This window comes from Malaya genurostris, chromosome 2, assembly GCF_030247185.1.
Source record: "Malaya genurostris strain Urasoe2022 chromosome 2, Malgen_1.1, whole genome shotgun sequence".
In the NCBI taxonomy this organism is placed as follows: Eukaryota; Metazoa; Arthropoda; class Insecta; order Diptera; family Culicidae; genus Malaya; species Malaya genurostris.
Window position 1 is genome coordinate 105,954,870 of NC_080571.1, and position 17,282 is coordinate 105,972,151.

Here is a 17,282-nt window from a genome sequence, read left to right on the forward strand (position 1 = left end):
TTAGTTGGAAATTTATTATAAACAAAATTTACAAAAAAAAACTGAAACTTGGATTTCACTGAAAATTTTAGAAATTTTAGTGAATAACCTAAAACTCTAAAAATAGTTATATTTTTGTATCGTACAAACGATCTAAACAATTTTTCTGCACAACCCAAACGCAATTCATAACTACTAAAATTTTGATTTTGTTGTAGATTTGTCGTAGAATCTCAAAAAATAGGTAAAAGATCGGAAAATTTAAAATTTCCGAGTTAAATTGCATTGCACAGTGGTCCTGATCCATAATTTAGGGGGACAAAAACATTAGTGGCTTAACCTTATACTTTAGAGCTATGATGTCTTCAAAACAAATGATCAGTGAAGATAAGCCATATGTCGATGTACATGGTATTAGGGTGGCTCTTATTATTAAGGTGATCCAAAACTTATTTTCCGGATGTATTGAGATAGAGGACTGCATTCTTCGGCAAAATTGTAGATAAACTTATATCGAGCAGCTTTGCTGAGGACACCATAGTAGTATCTGTTTTAGTGTTACAGCTATTTTTAAAGAGCAACTTAGGGTGTTTCTCAAAAAATCAGATCGCAAAGGCTGCTGCAGAGCCAATATTTGGGGCGATTCCAGTTTCATAAGTACCTGAAATAGTGGAACTCACTTCACTGAGAAAGATGGCCTAACCGATTTGAGAACTGTTTCATTTCTGAAAAACATGAAAGCTAGTCCATGAACTAGTGTAACAGTTCATGGACTAGCTTTCATGTTTTTCAGAAATCAAACAAAACTGTTTGAAGAATACATTTTTTATATGAGAATAAGAGAGATATGAGAAAGGCATCATTACACAACTAGGTGGATAAAAACAAGTTTTACTTAATTTCGTGTGATTTTTTGTGCTAAATTTAGAATTCTACTTTTTCTGAATTGTTTACTAACAGAAAATTCAAATAATTTTCGAATTCTATACATTCCGAAATAATTCTAAGCTTGTGATATTTAAATTTTAACATTCAATCGATTATAATTGATGTCGTTTAGGATAGCGGAAAATTTAAGATATATGTTTTTGTTCTTAATTGCTCGTAAAACAAAAATCAAGCAATAATTTTTTTTAATTGTAGTTGGTTTCCGGGTTGGCGGTTCAATGCATAGGGCACTGGTCTTACAAACCAGTTGTCGTATGTTCGAGCCCCGACGTGGAAGGATTCGTAGTGTCAGTAGAATCGTAGCACCAGCCATGCAATGGTTCTGTACACTCTGAATCGGCTGCGGTTCAGTTCGGTTAAAACAGAAGGTCAAATTCCACTACAGGAATGTGATACCAAGGCTTTGCTTTGGTTTCTTTTACCATGGGTTAGTATATGAAATTCATATAATTTTACGTTCTATTTCTTATTGTACAAAGCCATTGAAATAATTTAAATTTTTTGTGTTGTCACAAAATTTATTTTATTGATAGAAAACAAATTCTACGTCTCTTTGAAACAGATGAAATCAAAACGGATTCCAATATTTTCCTTTTGATTTGCAGAAACGTTGGAACGCAATATATATCAGAAAATTTGAAATTTCCGATCTCCTACCGATTTTTTGAGATTTTACGGAAAACCTAAAACAAAAAAACCTAATTTTAGTAGTTATCAATTGCGTTTGGGTTGTGCATAAAAATTGGTTAGATCTTTTGTCCAATACAAAAATATAATTATTTTTAGAGTTTAGGTATATTTACCAAAATTTTTAAGATTTTCAATGAAATTCAAGTTTCAGTTTTTTTGAAAATTTTGTTCGTAATAAATTTCCAACTAAAATAATAAAAAAATATATGTCATAAAATTTCAAAGTTTTGATTTGCTTTTTTAGCAAAATTTTCCCAATAATAGAAATTCTCTGTATTTGTACCAAATTTCTTGAGATTCTTTGAACGGATAAATAATTTTGATCATCAATACATTGTTTCTGGTAATGATTCCAATATTTTGAATTAAAAAAATGTACATGTCATTGCTTTAATTTTTGAGTTATATACAAACATGTGAAAAAAATGAAAAATTCATATATATTTATAAATTCATCGATTTCTTAATGTTTTCTTCTGATTGTGCAAGAATGGTAGTTGAGCGCAAATTGTAGCTGGTATCACTAGCAATCGAATGATGTGTAAAAATATATAGGTCATTGCTTTGAATTTCGAGATATTTACGATCATTGTAAAAAGTCTCATCTTTTCTTAGGTTATCTATCTACAGTTTTCATTATAACTTTGGGTAGACAACCCTAGTTTTCGTTTTTTTCAGTGCATTTTATTTGTGGAAGTAGTACCTTTCCAATGGTGAACAAATTTTGAAGATCGGTTGACTAACAACAAAGTTATGACTCGGTAGAGTTGAAGTATTCAATATTTTCTATGCGACGTTTATGCCAAAGGAAAGAAAATTGGAAACAGATAGGGCATATTGGGCGCCTGAAAAAACTTGGAACGGGAAAAATCAAATTTTCATTGGTTTTCCTTTACCAATCGTCTGCTACAAAGTTTTGGACTCAATCTACGGCCTTCACAAAATTCGAGAGTGTAACATTTATCGAGATTCGTTGAAAAACAGCTGAGCTATGACAGCTCAAAGTTACCGTTCCAACTTTTTTTGAGGCTTGGTATTTGGAGTTGTTACAATGTTTTAGCTGTGGGTAGAGCAGAACTACCAAAAGTGGACCAAAACACAAACACTAAGGGCAATGTGCACCAACTCAAATAAAAAGGTGTTACGATACTGTCACATGATAATGTATTCAATCCTACATGCTATCCCCCGACATTCCATCTTCTCCTTCTCTCTCCTAATTTTCTCCCTCAACTTATTTCTTCCTCCTCTTACTATTACCTAATTCTAACATGCATTTTCATTTACTTTCATTACTATTTATTCCTTAGCCTCTAACATCCTCCTCGGTACCGTTCACTAACCTTATGTTCCTGCATGCATTTCTCTCCCGCTCTTCACTTACTCATGCCATCGCCATCCCGACTCTATTCATATACGCCAGCCTATGATCCAACCTCCGCCTCACTGCCGCTCACCTTCCTAAATGCCAGCATGCAAAACTAACTAGCTCTTCGCGCAATGTTGCCAGTCCCGATTCGTTAGCCGCTGCAATCTTCGAACTGGTTCATTCCAGCGTCACTGTACGGTAAATCAGCACACGGGTAGAGTGCTCTCGCTCCTTTCACAAACCAGCTGATAAGGCACACTGCTGCCTTCAGTTCACGAATACTACACGGTCATCGCCATCACATGACAGTGGGTCGCCAACACGGTACACCGAAGTCCGATCTGTAAAGTAAGGGGACCCTATTGGGCATTGACGATCAGTGCACTTCTTTTGCTTCGTGAGAATCAGATCTTACTTGACGATCCCCTTCGCTTCTGTCTAATCGAGATACGTGATTATTGACCAACACGGGTTCGTGACGTGGTCTCTCATGCAGAGTCCTGATCCAGTGAACAAATTGGTTCCTGTGCGAATGTGGAACGTGCTTTTTGGGATGATCGCTTGCTTTTATTTCATTTCACTTACTTCAAATGCAAGTCCGTGTGCGTCGTGCTATCGTGAGTACGGGGAAAAACAGTGCCACCACGTTGTTTGCTCGATATTGCTCTTTGCTTGTCGATATTGACCTGTCCGCCGTAACTGCGTATTGAAGTGTTTCTGTTACTGATTTTCCACGAACTCGCACTTTCCAGTGCTTTTCGAAGTAGTTCAATCTAATCCGCACCGCGTTGAGCAAAATGTGTCCGTTCTGCTTTCTGGTTTGGCACTCTTCTCGGAAGTATTTCTGACAGTTGGAAGCGGTCTCATTGTTGCGTTTGATTTCGCCCATTCTACGCATTCCGTTTTTGCAGCGTCACTTTGCGGCAGGTTGTTTCGGCGAGTGGATTTGAATTGACGGTTGAAAGTTATGTTTGAGCTGACCGTTTTTCTTATCAAGTCGGGTGGTTGCTAATTTTCTTATTAATCGGCTAATGATTGATCTGAGTTCTTACCCCAAAATAGATCAAACGTAACACAATCCTACCATTGCAAAAAAATTTTTATGAATCGATGATCAAACGATTCATAAAAAATTCTGAAAAAATACTTCATTCCGAAAGATCATGGTCAAAAACGAGTCGGTCCTCTAATCTCCTGAGCAAACCTCAAATTATTTACAGTGTTTTCCCAAATCATAAATATCACGCGGATCTCCGTTACCCGCCAAATCTTTTCTGAATTAAATTCTAAACTGCATATTCATACTGCCTAATTCATACTGCATGATACATATCTATCAATATACGTCAGAACTCTCTGACTCAAATCCCTTAGACCTCTCAAATCATCAATGACCAAGATCCTTGTCTTGCTTCGAATTTCACCTGCTATAAAGCAAGTCTACTACGTGGATTCTAGCCTATTGTAATAACTAAAATAGGCTCAATCACAAACAAATCTTAAAATTTTAACTTTTATAATGATCTACAGTGACAAAATTGGTTTGTGTTGGTTTGTTAGGTATACCTGAGATAGAAGCATTTCCTCAACTGAATCGTCATGAGCCCACAGAGAAGGGTTTTACCGCGCCCTGAATCGCGTTACTTCTGGATGACAAATTCATGACGATCCTCAGGTGTTAACTTTTGGAAACGCTTTCGACTTTCTGGAAACACTTCATGAGTAGTGCTTGCACTAATCCAGACTACGCTTTGTAATTCCGATTTCGTGTTTTAAAACTATCGTAGTTAATGCAACTCATAGCTCGTTTATACAATCGTTTTGGATTGTCCGATACGATTTCTCCCGGTTCGTGAACGGCACGCGGTGCTTTTTGTGTTTGTATACCGCTGTGTTTTGAGATGACATATCCTGAATGCTATAGCTCCTAAAAAGTGTTTCTCCTCACATCTGATTCGGTTTTTTGCTCGTTTGTGCGAATGAAGTGAGTATGGTTGGCAGATTGAGTCTGCTGACATAGCTGAATTGGACTTATTTAGTCTGCTTTGATATCTTTTGCATGATATCTGCCCTTTTTACCGCTCAAGATGTCTTCTAACTCGTAAAGGTTTGTTCCCAGCACGTTCCTCACGATCGCGGGGATGAACTTCGGTTCCAGTTTACTGTTGACTTGATTGATCTTTGACGAAAGTGTGAATGAACGACGCCATACTAAATCTCCCGTTTTGAATGTTACCGATCGCTTCCGGAGGTTATACCGTTGTTTCGATCGTTCGTGACAGTTTTTGATGCGTTGTGTGATTAGCTCCTGTATTCGTCGTATCGTCGACATTCTCAGATCTTGAGCAACCGTGGAATCTTTAATCGTGTTTAGTTCCTGTAGTGTATACAAATCCGTGTGTAGCAACAAGTTTCGCCCAAAGTTTGCTTCGTGCGGACTCACTCCCGTGACTTCGTGTCTAGCCGAGTTGATTGCTGCAGTGATAGCGGCTAAATTCTCGTCCCATGCTCTATGGTCAGTCTCTAACAGCGATCGTACACAGGTGACTAGGACACGGTTGACCCGTTCTGCATTGTTGACTTGCGGGCAGTAATAAGCTGTCTTCATGTGCACGATATTGTGCCGAGCTGTCCAAGTTTTAAAAATCATCGAATCGAACTGCTTGCCATTGTCCGAGAGTATTACCCGTGGTCGTGAGAATTTCAGGCAAACCTCTTGTTCCAGAAACTCAACCGTCTGTTTAGAATCCGCTGATCGTAAAGGCTTGGTGATCACATACTTGCTAACCCAATCAACAACAACAAGTAGTACTGTGTTTTCTTGTCTGGATCTTGGCAATGGCCCTACGAAATCAACCGATATCATTTCCCACGGAATCTTGGCGGGTTTAAGGCTGCCCATCTTCGGCATCATTCTCATACTGGGGACCTTGCACGCCTTGCAAACGGAACATTCTTTGACGTAATTGGCTATTTCCTGTTGCATTCTAGGCCAATAGTAATGAGCTTGTATCTTATGCCATGTTTTATACAGTCCTAAGTGTGCTGCTGTAGGCTCGTCATGAAATCTGCGAATCAACTGTATTCTTGCTTCTTTTGGAACAACTTGCTTCCATACGTGGACGACTGCGCCGACTTCGTTCTTAGCCCGACAATTTTTGAAGAGCGTGTCATTGACGACGCGAAAGTCCGGAAATCGTTCTCCTTCGGCCCTTACTTTTGCTACGAGATTTGCGTACCATGTGTCTTCAATTTTATCTGCGGTGAACACTGCTTCCGACACTATCCTCGACAGGGCATCTGGTACGACGTTTATCGATCCTCTCCTGTATTTAATTTCGAAGTCAAATGCATTTAGTCGTAATAGCCAACGACTCATCAAAGCGGTGGGATTTTTCATGGATTTTAAATAGCTTAGAGCCGCGTGATCGCAGTGTACAACGAATTTAACGCCTTCTACATAACCCCTGAATTTCTCTATTGCCCGAATCACTGCCAGACACTCCCGTTCGGTCACCGAATACTTTCTCTCTGATGTTGATAGTTTCTGTGAGTAGTAGCTAATCGGGTGTTCCTCTCCGTTCGTGTCTTGCGTGAGCACCGCTCCTATCGCTGTATCGCTTGCATCGCATGCTATTGCGAACGGTTTACTGTAGTCCGGCATTGCCAGAACTGGAGCTGAGACTAGCGCCGCTTTCAATCTCAGGAATGATGTTTCCGCTTCTGTTGGCCACCGAAATTTGGTTTTCGCACGGGTGAGATCCGTCAGAGGTGCTGCTATCTGCGAGAATCCTGCAATGAATCGCCTGTACCAATTGCACACGCCCAAGAAACGTTGAACTTCTTTTCTTGTGGTGGGTGTAGGGAACTGTACTATTGCCTCAATCTTTGCTTCGTCTACTCGCCAACCTTGCTCATCGATTACGTAGCCGAGATAGTTCATCCTTTTCCTACAGAAAAGAGATTTCTCGGATGAGATTGTAAGATTTGCTTTTTGAAGTCGACGAGCCACTTCTTCGAGCAAAACTATATGTTCCTCGAAGGTTTCCGAGCAAACGATGATGTCGTCTAGGTAGTGGAAAACTTGTGGTTCCATATCCGCAAAGATGTGTGTCATGAGACGCGCGAGAGCCTGACTTGCCGTGCATAATCCAAAAGGCACTACTTTAAATTGAAAGTGGCCCCTGGATGGAACGGTAAATGCTGTAAGTGGTCTAGAATCTCGATGAAGAGGGAGTTGCCAGAACGCATCCTTGAGATCGATCGAAGAGATGAATTTACAGCTTCGCAGGTTGTTCGTGATTGACGCTATCTGTGGAATCGGGAAGCCCTCATTTACCATGATGGAGTTCAAGTATCGGGCGTCCAAGCATACGCGGTACTGGCCCGTTTTCTTCTTGACCGCAACTAACGGATTGTTCCAAGGTGAGAACCGTGCTTCCTCAATAACGTCTAAGCTTATCATGCGATCTATTTCTCGGTTTACCTCCTGAAGCACGTAGGGCGACATCGGATAATGTCGTTGCTTTTTTGGCTGCACATCTCCCATTTCGATACGGTGTTCATATATGTTGGTACGACCTAGTTTCCCATCTTGAGCTTTTGGAAATTTCGCTACTGTTTGCTCCAAGCGCTTTTTCTGTTCCAACGTAAGCGCCTTCATTTTTTCTTCACTGTGGATCGATGTACTTTCCGTTTCGACCAAGCAACACACTGCCTTCACTCCGAACTTGTTCCAAAAATTCATTCCCAGTATAACACAGTCTGGAATCGAAGGAACTAACAGGACTGGAAGTACATCGTTTCGGTTGTTATATACGATGGGTAAATACACAAAATCGGTAATGGAGTGTCGTGTGCCGTCCGCTGTTTTTATCCCGCCAGAAAGCTTCCCTTTCTTCAGCTTGCAGTCACGCGCTAACTGTACTTGTCTGCCACCAAGCAAAGAGCAATTTGCTCCACTGTCCAGTAAAGCTTTAACTTCTTTCCCTAGCACTGATATAACGGCGTGCGGACGATTGTCTTTTCCTGGGTCAATGATTATTGAATGTAGATTTCTGAATTCTGGGATATCTGAGAGGTTTTCGAAACATTGCGGAGAGCTGGTCCTCTCTATTGTTCGTTCTCCGCCAGCTGGTTTCCCGCGTCTGTCCGGCACGTGAAGCAACTACGTAACGAGTAACCTTTCCTTCCACATCGATAGCAGAATAAGATTGCCTGTGGTTTCGGACAGTCCATGAATCGGTGTCCCTCCTCGTCACAGTTCCAACAAGTCATCACGTGTCGTTGATGGTCTTGTACAGTTCGTTGTATCCCGCAATACGCCTCTGATGAAGGTGGTAGATGATGTTCATACGGTTGTTGCGTGTCATGCCTTCGTTCAACTATGTTTTCTTTTCCTCTTGCAGTTGGGTTGATTCGATCGGCGTGCCAACTCTGTCGGCCTCGTTGTTGGCTCACTGGAAGTTGTTCTTGAATTGTTTCGCGTTGTGTCCACTGTAGTTGCGAAAAAGTAGCTGGCTCTCTCGGTTGATGATGAAACTGCTGATATTTGTCCGTTTCCGAACGACTGAAACTGTTGACGACTCGAGAATTGTGATTACTCTGTGTCGCTGTGTCTGATCTCTGGTTCTTTTTATCGAAACTCATTTTTAGAGCATTGACCTGCTCAAGGAGTTCATCCATTTGGTTCTGCCAAACTTCTTCCTTCCAGTGCACTGTATTTTTTTGCGATTCCGAGACCTGTTGTAGCGGAGACAATTCCTCATCCATGAACTCTTCTTTTTCGACGGCGTGCACCCTGTTGAGACGATGAGACTGCTGTTGGGCGAACGTTGGTTTGGTAGTAGGCATCGGTGTTGCAAAGTTCGGTTCGAGTAGCGCCGTGTGCGGGATCGGAACTCTCCGTTGTCTGTTCAAGAGCATCCTAGTCTCGTCGTAGCTTGTACATATATCTACCAACTCATCTAGTGTTTGCGGTCTTGCCGCTGTCACAATGGCTGCGTAGTCCGCATTCATATTTTTTTTTACTGTAAAGAGCTTTTCATTTTCTGGAATGGGTGGTTCTACGAATCGAAACAATGCCGAAATATCTCGGTAGTACTTAGCAAATGACTCATTAACGCCCTGAAATCGAAAGCTGGCCTCTAATCTAAGAATCTGTGAGTATCCGCTAGGAAGGAATTCTTTCCGAATTTCTTGCTTGAAAGCGCGCCAAGACAGTAGTCGGTTCTGTAACGTTGCTCGGGCGTACCATTCGAGAGCGTCTTCATGTAGTAGATGTTTGATGCTGCTCAACAGCGTTTCATCATTCATACCCTCTGATCTAGCGAACGTTTCCACACGATCTAGGAATACGTTGAGTGACGTGGTGTCTTTTTCTCCTCGGAATTTAAATGGCCAGTTGTGTACAGCTTTCAGCATCCTCCTTTCGTCCGCTCGCGCTGGGGGAACTCGTACTATCTGCAGCAGATGATTCAATAGCTCATCGCGCAGCCTATGATAATCGGTTGAATCCTGGTTCGCTCTGCTTCTATCTTGCTGTGCCTGATGCTCCAGTTGTAACGTCGACCTATTGTTTCCGAATAATATGGAATGATGACCTTCCGGCGAGTTTGGTGTAACCAGTTTTCGTCCACGCCCTCGTCCTCCATTATTAGCTAACCGTTGATGAGATTCTGGTGTGTCCGTTGGTGGAAATGGGCTGATATCTGATGTATCGAATCCTCCTGCTGCTCCGTCTTCTGGGCTCGTGGATTTTCTTCTTGTACCTGTACTCTTTGGGAGAGAGTGTTTCGCACTGTCATTTTGATCACTATTTACTGATAACGCGTCACAAACTTTTTTATATAAGTCTTCCACGTTGAAGACGAGAAGTGTATATGTGTCGTTCAATTCTACTGGTGGATTTATCAAACGTAAACGGTTTTGATAATGAATTATTCGGGATCCTTATTCATACATGTCCGCGGTATTGACTGCGAGGATCGCTGCCTCCGTCTGAAGGTGGAGCTGATCTAACTGTGTCTGGCAAACGTTAATGTTGTCCAGTGCACTCATAACATGCTCGGAGCTAGTCGGTTTCATGTCACTTAACGACTCTTGCTCTATGAGCGCTTTAAGACGAATTACCTTACCACGATGTGTGGTGCGACTTAAATTTAGCACATGGCGTAGAGCTAGTTCGTAATCTACTTCTTCACTCGTTAGGTGTGAGTGATCCATGTCGAATTTTTGCGTAAAAGTTAAATTTCCAAATACCTTACAGTGTTTCAACTCACAAAGCCAAATATATCACAAACCAAATAAAACAATTGCTAACGGTAGTTCAAATTTTGTGGATTTTTGGTTGGGCGCCAGTGTTACAATGTTTTAGCTGTGGGTAGAGCAGAACTACCAAAAGTGGACCAAAACACAAACACTAAGGGCAATGTGCACCAACTCAAATAAAAAGGTGTTACGATACTGTCACATGATAATGTATTCAATCCTACATGCTATCCCCCGACATTCCATCTTCTCCTTCTCTCTCCTAATTTTCTCCCTCAACTTATTTCTTCCTCCTCTTACTATTACCTAATTCTAACATGCATTTTCATTTACTTTCATTACTATTTATTCCTTAGCCTCTAACATCCTCCTCGGTACCGTTCACTAACCTTATGTTCCTGCATGCATTTCTCTCCCGCTCTTCACTTACTCATGCCATCGCCATCCCGACTCTATTCATATACGCCAGCCTATGATCCAACCTCCGCCTCACTGCCGCTCACCTTCCTAAATGCCAGCATGCAAAACTAACTAGCTCTTCGCGCAATGTTGCCAGTCCCGATTCGTTAGCCGCTGCAATCTTCGAACTGGTTCATTCCAGCGTCACTGTACGGTAAATCAGCACACGGGTAGAGTGCTCTCGCTCCTTTCACAAACCAGCTGATAAGGCACACTGCTGCCTTCAGTTCACGAATACTACACGGTCATCGCCATCACATGACAGTGGGTCGCCAACACGGTACACCGAAGTCCGATCTGTAAAGTAAGGGGACCCTATTGGGCATTGACGATCAGTGCACTTCTTTTGCTTCGTGAGAATCAGATCTTACTTGACGATCCCCTTCGCTTCTGTCTAATCGAGATACGTGATTATTGACCAACACGGGTTCGTGACGTGGTCTCTCATGCAGAGTCCTGATCCAGTGAACAAATTGGTTCCTGTACGAATGTGGAACGTGCTTTTTGGGATGATCGCTTGCTTTTATTTCATTTCACTTACTTCAAATGCAAGTCCGTGTGCGTCGTGCTATCGTGAGTACGGGGAAAAACAGTGCCACCACGTTGTTTGCTCGATATTGCTCTTTGCTTGTCGATATTGACCTGTCCGCCGTAACTGCGTATTGAAGTGTTTCTGTTACTGATTTTCCACGAACTCGCACTTTCCAGTGCTTTTCGAAGTAGTTCAATCTAATCCGCACCGCGTTGAGCAAAATGTGTCCGTTCTGCTTTCTGGTTTGGCACTCTTCTCGGAAGTATTTCTGACAGTTGGAAGCGGTCTCATTGTTGCGTTTGATTTCGCCCATTCTACGCATTCCGTTTTTGCAGCGTCACTTTGCGGCAGGTTGTTTCGGCGAGTGGATTTGAATTGACGGTTGAAAGTTATGTTTGAGCTGACCGTTTTTCTTATCAAGTCGGGTGGTTGCTAATTTTCTTATTAATCGGCTAATGATTGATCTGAGTTCTTACCCCAAAATAGATCAAACGTAACAGAGTGTTAATATATCTAGCACCACTGCTGCTAGCATGTATCGCATATTAAACAACTGTTTCAATAGTTATCAAGAAATCGTTCCTAGAATTTCTGCTCAATTAGTTTTTTCCCATATAACTAGATTTAAGGAAATTGATTGTAATTTGTGGATTCAAAAGATTAGCGGTTTCATGACTTTTGGACAGTTAGTTTGACACAAACTAACTCTAATGAGCTTTTCCCTATTCCAAATAAATAAATAAATAAACTGAAAGGCATCGTTGTACCAATACAATAATTAAAAACCTGTTTTAATCCACCTAGTGGTGTAATGATGCCTTTCTCATGTACATATAATATTGTGGTATTCAATTCAAAATTTTTCTCTTCGATTTTTGAAAGAAACCAAGAGATTGTTTATGCATAACATACAAAATAGAACAGTGCTTTGATTGCGCAAGTCATCCTTAAGAAAACGAAATGGGTTCACTATTATATGCACTATATGATAATGACTATCAATTTGTGTAGTTTTGAGACCAGTTTAGAAATTTTTTTACGTTTTTTGTTTCGCCGGTTTAAGTGACGGTGTACAATATTGTATACACTTTACCCCATTATTCCGGAACCGGAAGTCGGATCCGGGTGAAGTTCAGGAACTCCGTATGGGACCACGAGACCTTTCATTTGAATCTAAGTTTGTCAAAATCGGTTCAGCCATCTCCGAGAAAACCTAGTGAGATTATTTGACACATACACACATACATACACACACATACACAGACATTGCTCATCTCGTTGAACTGAGTCGAATGGTATATGACACTTTTCACTAGTCGGTTTTTCAAGTGATTGCATAACCTTTCTATATGAGCAAGGCAAAAAATTTCGATAATTTTTGGCGAGAAGGGTTGGCAATGGAGGGGGGGGGGGGGGGGTTGGTTGGTAAATCCAGTTGTTGCATATTTTTTTATAGGGGGTATCAAAATTTGCCATCATTTATGCACGTCGCCTTAAGTCAAATAAGTCCCTTTTGTCCGAACTTTTGATTAGTAGGGTATTACTTGTTGGTGCGTCTCATACTCGAAAATACGTGTTTGGTTTGGAGCCCGTGTCAATTCGTTTGGAATTTGCGAATAGAACGTGTACAGAAGAGATTCATCTGGTTCGCTTTGCGCCACTTTGCTTCCATGGCGAAAACCACCGTAAAAAGCGCCACTTGTGGCTAAATTTTTGAATTTGGTAAACCGACGCATAGGTTTTCACATAAATTGTCAAGTTCTTCCTTTTCGTTAATTGATCGTTTGTACGTAATCAATCGGTAGTTATTCATTGAGACTATTAACTGTCAGATGAATTACTTATACAAATGAACAAACAAATAAATGATTTAAAATTGTTTAGTCTCTTCTTAAAAGAAGCATAAATCGTACTTGCCATCCTTACGAGCGTTCTATAGGAAAGCCTTATAGAAAAGACCGTTCATAGCTTTAATATAAAAAGTAGAAAATGCTGATAGTATACAAACTATAACGCAAGAAATGCATACAAGAAATACCTTCTTCAATACCGATTGAATGCAAGTTTTTATTACGTAGTTTGTGCTAACGGGCAATTTTCTCTCGCATTCTTCGCTTTGCTCTGTTTATTTTTCTCGTACCGTCGTGTCGCTTTGTTTTTCCTCCCACACCCGGTATTGGTGTGTTTTTCTCTCTCTCATAATCACGTTCACACGTGCTTTCCTCTTATGGACGGGGAACAGTTACCCCCGTCCATCTGTTTTCCACAGCGTCTGGCGGCATGCGAGTTGGGGTTGTTTTGTTGTTTGGTTTTCCGGATACCCACTGTTGTTACCGGTGCCTGCTGGTGCGACACACATGCGTCCAACCGGGGAGAATTGCAGACCTTGGAGAGCAATCCGATTGCATGTGCTCGCGTAGTTTTCTCCGCAATGGGTGCACTTCATCCTCCGCTCGTTCCCAGCAGAGTTAGATCCGTACGTACGGCCACGATGATACGGTGGTAGTCGGTCGGAACTGAACCCTTTTTTTCCAGTGAAGCCGAAACCCAACCTTTGCCAGCGAATGGGTCCGCCTGGTGGTTGACCGGTTGTCAGAGTTCAGTTTGGTCGAGGCGCGCGTGACGTTTGGACGTGTTCTGGCTTTGCTGGAGTGAGCTCGAAAGTGAATCCGCTGTAGAATCTAATGTGAGCGGTACTGGGATTTCCAGAGTGTCACAGTGTGGTATCACTGTGCTTAAGTGTGACTCTCGTGTCTGGCACCATACCGCGGTCCAATCTCCTACCCGCGGAGTGATGATCAATTTTTGCCTATTCTAAGTGGCGGTCGTTGAAAGCTTAACCAGGCGGTTGCTCATGTGAACACGCGGAAGCTTATCGGGTGAAGCAAGACACGGCGACAAGGTGCGACCGACTGTCGGAGGTGGTGACCACAAGGGGATTTCACTGCAAAGATAAAAACCAACGGAAAGCAACCGTTCTGCTTGTTCGAGTGTCTACTGCAGCAAGGGATACGGGTTGTAAATTAGGCACGGTTTGCCAATTAGGGTGTTAATTTTTGTAAATTATTGATTCGGAAATGTTTTGGAGGAGGTCTGAAATGTGATGCAGTTTAGTGAAAATGCTATGTCAGCTTCATAATCGTGTCGTTTTGTTGTATTTTAAAACAGAAGAAGAGAAAAAAAATTGTTGGAGAAAATGAGAAACACCGAAATACGAATGTAAGCGAAAAAAATATATATGCGGCAAAAACGAAATGAATCTAATTACTGTCTCCATGTCTCCGGCACCGTTGGGTAAACAGTAATTATTTTGAAAAGTAAGCTCGGAACGGGATGTAACCGCGAATAGTGCTTTTGTGAAAATGAATAATGAAAGTGTTACCGTGAATTCTAATTGGATAGAATTGGCAAGTGAGCAAAACAAAATAGTGGTTATTCAGATCTGTCGGGCCTCATTGAATTGTTGAAAGCTTAAGAGAGTATCGTTACAGTGTTACGGTTTACGTTTGAAAACCCAGATACAACATTTGAAAAGACATTAAAATATGTTGTAACTAATTTTGAATTGGAAAAACTTAACTGTGAGTATTTAAAAATGGTCTACTGTTGTTTGTATTTGAGTACTTTAATTTATTTAGGGGTTTTGATACCTGAAGGGTACCGGTCATGTTAGCTTAGTGGATTATGTTGAACAGTGAGGTCGCATTTTCCATAAACTGTTAATGCACTGATGAATCAAAGACGAAACGTAAAAACAAATACTTTTATTTGCTGATATGGCGAAAAAATGCTTTTATTCAATTCGAGAAAAATTACGTTGAAAGTAATCACTAAAATCTGATGTCATTCCAATAGTTCCATCATAACATTTTTTTCGATGAGCTTAGTTTTGACACAAATTCAGGTTGATCGAATAATTTTCTAGATTGATTTGGGTGGTTCCAATTATATTATATACCAAAAACTCCGGAATCCCACACAATTCAATCTTTTAGTATTCATAGATTTCATGACGTCATGTCTTTTCAGTAATCGTTTGTAATACAACACATTTACCGGTTCAACCTGTTATTAGAGTACTTATACATAGTATAACAGCGCGTGAGAGCACAAGTGGGTTTGCGTGGGCCATTATTGAATTGAATTGTAAATGCTTCGAAAAATAAACGCACATAACACAGAAAAATTATGAATTTTACAGGTGATTTTAATCTAAAAACGATACAATTCATAACTACTCAATTTTTCAAACGACGCAATATTCCACTCGCACAGAATTTTACACTCTCCGAGTGTAATTTGCACTCGGCTACCATGTGTCAGTGTATGGATTATTCAATAAGCAGATATGTACTTCTGTGGTTCAGTCGATCAATTGATGTGCTTTGTGATCTAATATTTCTCGGTTCAAGTCGCGCTCTTTTCGCTACCGATCTTTTGTTTTTTATTTCATTTGGATTCAAGCCATGTAATTTTTAAATCTCACAATTTTACATGTTCTCGAATGTAAATTTGTGTGAAATATGACGCTCCATTTGTGTGCATCTTTTAAGATGTAAAAACATAAGATTTTTTCGAATTGTGAATCATGTAAAAGCTACTTTTTGTTTAGTTGTGAAAATATGTGAAGATGCTACATAATAAACATTAGATTATTCTGAAAATCTCCTGCGTTTTTGATTTACTCCTGTTTATTTTTACCTTTTTTATATATATAAAAAATAGGTGCAGAATTCGCTCGAACTTTAGAAAAATGTCCGAAGCCCGGAGGGCCGAATGTCATATACCAATCGATTCAGCTCGACGAACAGAGCAAATGTCCGTGTGTGGGTCTGTATGTGTGTTGTCAACAAGACCGATTTTGATCGAACAAGTCTCAAATGAAAGGTCTCCCCGTCACCCTGAACGCTATTGAATGGTTTTGAGATCGGATGTTTACTTTTTGAGTTATACAAAATTTTATGTCAATTTTTTTTGTTTTTTGACAGTATCTGTCACATTTGACCTTGAAAACAGAATATGTTTCCAGACTTGAATTCCGCACGGTTAGAGCTATCCTACAAGCCACAGATTGTTGAAATTCGTTCATTTTTAACGCAGATATCGACATTTTTGTGTAGATGACTTTTCCCTCTATTCCAGCAGTAGGAGTTTTGAGCATTGTATGATGAAGCAATGCTTAGGAGCAACGTGAAACATTATTTTTTATACTGTTACATACGATTGTTTATATGTACCAAACAGACTGTGTACAGCATCCTTTTTCATGACAATTTGCCTCGGACCGATTTTAGCACGGTTCGTTTTTGGCAACATAATCGTTCGAATATGATATATTGATTTAAACTACTTACAGTAATAAATGCTGGAAAAACGTAACACCCATATACCATTCGACTCATTTCGTCGAGATCAGCAAATGCGTGTGTGACAAATAATTTCACTCAATTTTCTCGGAGATGACTCAACCGTTTTCTACAAACTCAGATTCATATGAAAAGTCGTATGATCCCAAACAAGGTTCCTGAATTATGTTTGGATTCGACTTCTGATTCCGGAACTACAGGATATGTGAAACAAAATTAAAATTGTGTAACTCATTTTCCTCGTAGATGACTGAACCGAACTAAAATTCACATGAAAAGTTTTAGGATCCTATAAAACATTTTGCTTTTCAGACAGATGCAACTTCCGGTTTAGGGGATACAGGGTGATTAGTATACAAATGTCTATTTCACATAAATTAATCAGGTTTATCGGGTTCGCAGATTTGGATAGTCGATAACCAAATAAACTTATTTCAGTTTTAGTGGTATTCAGTTTTCGATTCGGATTCAATTCGCACTACGATTTCTTAAAGATGTCTACACCGATTTTCAAACATTTTGAAACAAATGTAAACTAGACAGCTACTCAGGTGAATTTATCTGACTTCGTCGACACCGATTTTCGGATTCCGGTTCCAGTATCGAATCGTTTCTCAAAGCTCAATCGTTTTCTCCAAAAAAATTTAATTCGACAAAGACAAAATTAATT

The 17,282-nt window shown here is 40.3% G+C and overlaps 1 protein-coding gene and 1 long non-coding RNA gene across 6 annotated transcripts in view; one reads left to right on the top strand and one right to left on the bottom strand.

Moving 5' to 3' along the window:
• Positions 1-10,448: 10,448 nt before the first annotated feature.
• LOC131429452 (uncharacterized) lies at positions 10,449-11,606 on the bottom strand. Its single transcript, XR_009229429.1, has 3 exons — positions 11,256-11,606; positions 11,086-11,194; positions 10,449-11,029 (listed from the first exon to the last, which is right to left on the bottom strand). It is a non-coding gene; the product is annotated as an uncharacterized LOC131429452 (long non-coding RNA).
• A 2,166-nt stretch (positions 11,607-13,772) lies between these two features.
• Positions 13,773-17,282, top strand: part of LOC131433080 (adenylyl cyclase 78C) — a 243,579-nt gene continuing 240,069 nt past the window's right edge. For 4 of the 5 annotated variants that reach the window (XM_058599840.1, XM_058599841.1, XM_058599842.1 and 1 more), the window contains exon 1: positions 13,788-14,827. The gene's annotated coding sequence lies outside the window, so the exon portion shown is untranslated. Of the gene's footprint in view, positions 14,828-17,282 lie in introns of all 5 variants that reach the window. The other variant, XR_009230019.1, reaches the window with a different exon arrangement.